Genomic DNA, 6,384 nt, shown 5'->3' with positions numbered 1-6,384 from the left:
GATTGATGACAATCCTCATTCTGGACGTCCATCAACTTCCCGAATGGACGAAAATATTGACCAAATTTGTGCACTTGTGCTTGAAGACCGATGATGAACCACTGACGAGATGGGAAAATTATATGGAATATCCCAGAATTCAATGCAGTGAATTTTAACAGAAGATTTGGGCATGAGAGGGGTCACTGTGAAATTTGTGCCCTGGGTTCTGACTGACCAGGAAAAGTGCGTCAAGTGGAAACATGCCATGCTTTGAAGAGTAGCTCAAAACGACCCAGACTTTTTCCCCCCAAGGTCATTACTGGTGACAAGACATAGTGCTATTCTTACAACCCTGAAACCAAACATCTATCAAGCCAGCGGTAGACACCATTGTCACCTCGACCTCTAAAAGCTTGGCAAGTGAACTCAAAGATCAAGACGATGCTCATTTGTTCTTTTTATGTGAGGGGGATAGTGCATTTGAAGTTCATTCTAACAGGTCAGGCTGTTACTCAAGCTTTCTATTTAGAGGTTCTGAAAAGATAGCGTAACAGTGTGCAACAACAACAAAAAAGACGATTTGTGATAGAAGGGGGACTGCTCGTTCCACCATGACAATGCACCTGCTCACACGGCCATCTCAGTGTGCCAGTGTTTGGCAAAAAACAGCCTGCCTCTCTTACCCCATGCACCTGACTCACTGGACCTCACTGCATGTGATGTCTTTTTGTTTCTGTGAATGCAGAGGGACATTAAAGGACAGTCATTCAATGATGTAGAAGAGATGAAGAAAAAAAGAAGAAAAAAAAACCGAGGGAGGTGCTGTCAGCCATCCAAACAGATGAGTTTGAAAAATCTTTCCAAGAGTGGAACTGCAGATTTGACAAATGTATTAAGTGTAGTGGAGAGTACTTTGAAGGTGATAGGTTGTTTTGTAAAAAAAAAAATTAAATACATAGCTTTGAAAAATAATTCCTTATTTTGTGTGTGTGTGGGTATATATATATACAAATGCAACAAGGAAGCAGATGGACCTTGGACCTGTACTTAAGTCTTACCCCTGTTCAAGAATGGTTTGTTCTAATAATGTGGCATTATGTGATAGTCACCTTCCTGACATAATCGTTGAAGCCAAAATGGGTGCATAAGCAAATATGAAGAATACTGATGGTGCCTGGCTATTAAAAGCTATAGCATCTGAGGTCTTAAAGGCTTGTAGTTAAACAAGTGGCCATCTAGCAGGGAAGCAAGAAAGCCCACGTGGAAGAAGCATACCAGCCTGTGTGATCATGAGGTGTCTATGGGAAGAGGCATCAGAAGTACAAAAACAAGCAACCAAATTGATGTGAAGGGGTATGAATGTAGTGGCAACCCCAAATCCACCTGTAAGATAATTGGACAGTTCCTCTCAGAAGGGCCACACAGAAGGGATGGAAAAATCCAGGGTGCACTATAGCACTGATGAACCACATAGCTATCATCTAGTTTTCTAATATTTCCTCCCCTTACTATTATGGTTTTTATTTGTTTTACCTTATTATTCATGTTAGATTTGTGTATGTTCCTTTGTATAGTTAAGATAACTCAGTACATGAAAGCCAAGATAGATAACCCTTCAGAAATATTAACAGGAGTAATAGTTCCCTGTGGGTACAGGAAGAGGGGGTGGGGCACTGGGCGGGCCAGGCTGATAGCATTGATGACTGTATAACCCCTCTCGATGGGATCAAAGAGCAGAATTGTATGTGGTGAATGGATATATTGGATCATGATAAAAGATAAGGGGATAAAACCCACCCAAGCCTATTACAGAGGGGAAAATAATAAAGGTTCCTGGGAGAAGGAGGGGATATAGGGGAGCTGCTATCAAGGAGTTCATGAAGAAAGAAAATGTATTAAAACATTATGGTAGCAATTATATAATAATATCTGTAAGAGCTCCCAATAAAAAGATTAAAATATTTTTAAAGGAAAAAAAAATCAGGAAAGGTGTGCTTTGGGGTTTATCCTTTCACTATACTTAGTTGACCCGTGTGCTGCACAAGTAATCTGGGAGGCCGGGCCATACAAAGAAGAGCACAGCAAGGGTTAATGGCACCATGCCAGGCAGATGACCCAACCTTGCTGCTGAAAGTGAGAGGACTCAAGCACTGGCTGGTGAGGACGAAGGATGAAGTCTTCAGCATGGATTGCACTTCAATGCAAAGAAAACCCAAACCCTCGCAACTAGACCAAGAGATAACGTGATACATGGATAAAGAATGGGGTTGAATTGTCCAGAATTTAATCTTGTTTGGATGCACAATAAATGGAAGCAACAGTCAAGAAATCAAATGCTGCACTGCATTGGGTAAATCTGTTTCCAAGCTCTCCTTAACGTGCTGAAGAGCCAGGATGTCACTTTGCACAGCCCCTGGGCCAAGCCACCTTGTGCAGGGCTTTCCTCTTCCTCACTGCCTCTCCACTTTCCTTCCCCCGGGACTTCCCTTACTCTGCTTTGCCAGGGCCCGATCCCTCCTGACAGCAGATTCAAAGCACAAGAGACAGTCTTGTTATCTTCACCTCTAAGGAGCATCTCTTGATAGTCCATGGTACTCTCAATGTTCTCCACCAGCACCAATATTGTGAAGAAGGTGTAGGAAAATAACAACACGTTGTAAAATTGTAACCAATGGCAGAGAACAAGTTGTATCAAAATTATTAAAGAGGAATTTGATTTGTTGCATAAACTTGCACCTAAAGCAGGAAAAACAAATTTTTCTTTTCTTTTTTTTTTTTTGAGGTGACAGGAGTAAGGAATTCATTGAGTCCCCAGCCCTAGTTCTTTCTCCTGCACGGTCTTGGTTCCCCGGAGCCGCCCAGTCCAGAGAGCAGCAATGAGACCCACTTTGCAACCAGCAGGAGCATCTCTGCAGAAGGTTGAGGGCTTGCCAGTGGGCTGGTGGGGACCACCTCCGAAGGGATGCTCCACGGGGTTCATGGCCATACCCCGCAGCGAGGCCACCAGTTCCTATTGACCTTTTACTTGTGATAGGCACGACCAGCCTTCAGGATGGGCTTGTCTATGCGGCCACCACCGGCCACCGCGCCAACCACAGCACTGTTAGCAGAGGCGATGACCTTCTTGGAGCCCGAGGGCAGCTTCACTTGGGGTTTCTTGGTCTCGGCTTGTGGGAGATGACTGTGGCGTAGTTCCTAGAGGCCCGAGCTAGCATGTCTTGGTCTCCAGGCTTCTGCTCCAGACAGCACACGATGGTGCCCCTGGGCATGGTGCCCACCGGGAGAACAGCCGATGTTGAGCTGGGCCTTCTCGCTGCAGGACACAAACGGGCCGGTGTGGGTGCCTTCGGCCGTGATGAATAGTTCCGTTTCTTAATCCGGTAGGGGTCTCTGAAGACCCCCTGGGCGAGGGGCGCGCCGTGGATAATGTCCTTCACTGTGCCCTTGATGTAGCCGTGCCGCAGTGAAGTCCCCCGCACGCAGTGGTGTGGTACGCTTAGGATGCTTCACCTGCGTTCAGAACACAGACCCTGCGCCTCTCCTCTGTCCCCGCGGCCCATGGCGGCAGATCTGCTTTCAAGTACGGCCATAAGAGCAAAATATTCCTTTTTTTAAGACGATAGGTAAACTACATTTTCACTATTGTATGATCCTTAAAAATATTTAAGTGGTTGTTCAGGTATTGAGTAAATTTGAAGTTTCTGAAACAAAGTAAGAATCAATTGAGCAAAAAGTTAAAGTATTGGTCTGAGTTGACTAGAGAAACAAATCCATAGACAGTCAAATGTGTATAAGAAAGAGCTTTATATAAAAGAATAATTGTATATTAAGAAAATATCCCAGTCCAGATCAAGTCCATAAGTTTTATTTTAGCCAATACCAGTCTCTAAATTCTTCTTCAGACTCACACACATGCAATGATGCTGAATGCAGGAAGATCACAGGCCAGTGGGTGGAAAGTCTTGTGGATCCAGTGGTGGTGGAAGCACCTTAGTGCTGGCGTGGGTCTCCACGTGGCTCCTCCAGCTCCAAGGCTCTGGCTGCCATCAGCATAGCTCCATGTGGCTTGCCGACAGGAATGTCTCGCAGGGAAGAGACAAGCATAGAGAGTGTGTCTGCCCTTCAATGAGCTATTTATCTCCATTGTGCCTCCAAATGAGATTATCAAGCTGCGACCTGATTGACAGGCTAGACTCCACCTCTTCGCAAGTCGACAGATTATGTAACTGACACAAGTATGAATAGCAATAGAAGCCATCATCTTGGCCTTTTCCCCTTTCCCTTTCTATCTAAGCATGTTTGGAATTGGTAGAAAAGCATCTTATGTACAAGTCAGCTCGGGTGCTGAACTTACTTTGATTTGTTAATCATGAAATGGTAACTTTGTAATAGCCTTCAGATTTTAAGATATTCTATTATAGTGAACAGCCTCTAAATGATGCCAAGATTTAGGACAACTGCCAATTTATAGCCTGATCTTACTGAAACCACTGGTACACTGTGGTGTATTGTGGTCTGGGGGAATGCCTGGAGCTCACTAGAATTCAGGTTCACTGGAGTTCACAGCAAGACTGTAGCTATTATGTTATGAATCAAGCAAGCCTGTTTGTTTATAAAAGTTTGTAACGCTAAAATCTTCACCTAGGTTATGTGTATAAACAAGAGAGCAAGAGAGAAAATGGAAAAGGAGAAAAATACAGAGAGAATGAGAGAAATGGAGCCTCTAATATTTATTGAGCATGAGTTGTGTGCCAGGCAATTTCTTAAAATATTAATATGACTTTCACAACAGTCTTAAAAGGTAAAATTGGCAGTCAAAAGATTACTAAATTAATTATCTTATCTGCTTTGCTAACACATATCCAAATGACTAAGCTCTACTTTGCCACATACCTATTTTAATTTTCAAATTTTATAATTGATCTTGTTTTAGTCTGTCATTTGCTAGGTTGGAGTACTAATGTAAATTATGAACAAGAATTGTGGGCAAGACTGTAGCTCTTTTTATTTGAATTGGCCTTCTTTAACTAGAATCAATATCATGGACGTTGGTTATATATTTCTCATTGTATGCTTTACCTGTTTCTCCAGGGTTCAAAGAAAAGTTTGGAATGTTAATTACTATTTGCTTCCTGCTTGGGTCAGTTTGACCTTTCCAACTTTCTTGGTCATTGTATAAGACTGATGAGGCCCAGGAGGATAGAGGGAAGGTGGGGAGAGGAGGAGAGGAAGGGGGACAAACAACAGAAACCATGGGGGAAGGGAGACAGCAGTCGGTGTAAGATATGAAAATGATTTCTAATTTATCAAGGGATCATGAGGTGAGGAGGGGTAAAAAGAGAAGCTGATACCAAGGGCTCAAATAGAAAGTAAATGTTTAGAAAAGAATGATGGCAACATATGTAGACATGCTTGATAAAACTGATGTGTGGATTATTATAAGAGCCCCCAATAAAATGATTTCTTAGTTAAAAAAAAAAAGTAGAAAGCCGTCTTTCTCTCAAAGAGCATCTGGTAATTTTGAAGTCGAACCTTGTGGACAGGCATATCTACTACTCCACCAAGGCTCCTGGATTGACCTAAAAGAGGGATATGTTAAGAAACAATCGTTTCACATTTTTGAAGTTTTCTTTCATAAAAGCTTCTATAATTTTGTAGCAATAGTTTAAAAAAAGATTAATAAGGCATGGTCATCTAAAAAGCCATGTCTTCTGTTTGGAGGGATGGAGAAGCTGTGAGAACCAATAAAAGAGAAGGCTGCACACCGCTGTGTGTGTGCTTCATGCCCCTGAGGCGTATGCCTGAAATTGTGAGAATGGCAAATTGTAAGCTGAATACACTTTACCACAATACAAGCAAAGTTTTAGAAATTGAAAAAATCTATAATAAATAAAACCGTCCATGTCAAGAGAATGAATGATGTAATGCTTCAAATGTACTCACTGTGTTCTAGGTGCTCAGTTTCGGGGCTTTCTTGCAGCCTGCCGGGTACTTTAAGATGTGTAGCCCACCTGGATGTCACCCATGATTAATACTGTTAGAGATTTTAGTATCGGTATTGCATGGGAACTGAAACCAGTTGGCCCACTAAGCCTCCTCTGCTGCTGTAGCTGCTCCACTACCATGGCTTCCTAAAACACACAGTTGACCTCTTCCTTTGTTCACCGGGGAGGGCTCATTAATTAAGCTCAATCACGCCAGGGCATGGACCTTATCCGAGGGTTAGTAATGTTCATTCTTCCAGAAAACTAAAAGGACTTCAACTATGTCCCATGGGAATAGCATCAATATTTCAAATGTTTTGGATTTTTTTCTTTTTAGATAGTTACGATTAGAGCAGTCCTGATTATTTATTAAAGTCCGTGATATAAACCCCTTCACCTGGGCTACGTGTATAAAGCA

At 42.6% G+C, this 6,384-nt stretch overlaps 1 pseudogene; it reads right to left on the bottom strand.

Annotated features, from left to right (window-relative positions):
* Positions 1–2,782: 2,782 nt before the first annotated feature.
* On the bottom strand, positions 2,783–6,107 carry LOC101639882 (annotated as a pseudogene).
* Positions 6,108–6,384: the final 277 nt, after the last annotated feature.

Source organism: Echinops telfairi, unplaced genomic scaffold (assembly GCF_000313985.2).
Source record: "Echinops telfairi isolate 266 unplaced genomic scaffold, ASM31398v2 ScPeMD7_7410;HRSCAF=8448, whole genome shotgun sequence".
NCBI lineage: Eukaryota > Metazoa > Chordata > Mammalia > Afrosoricida > Tenrecidae > Echinops > Echinops telfairi.
Note: the sequence above shows the minus strand (reverse complement) of the source record. Positions and strands in the feature narration are given on the sequence as shown.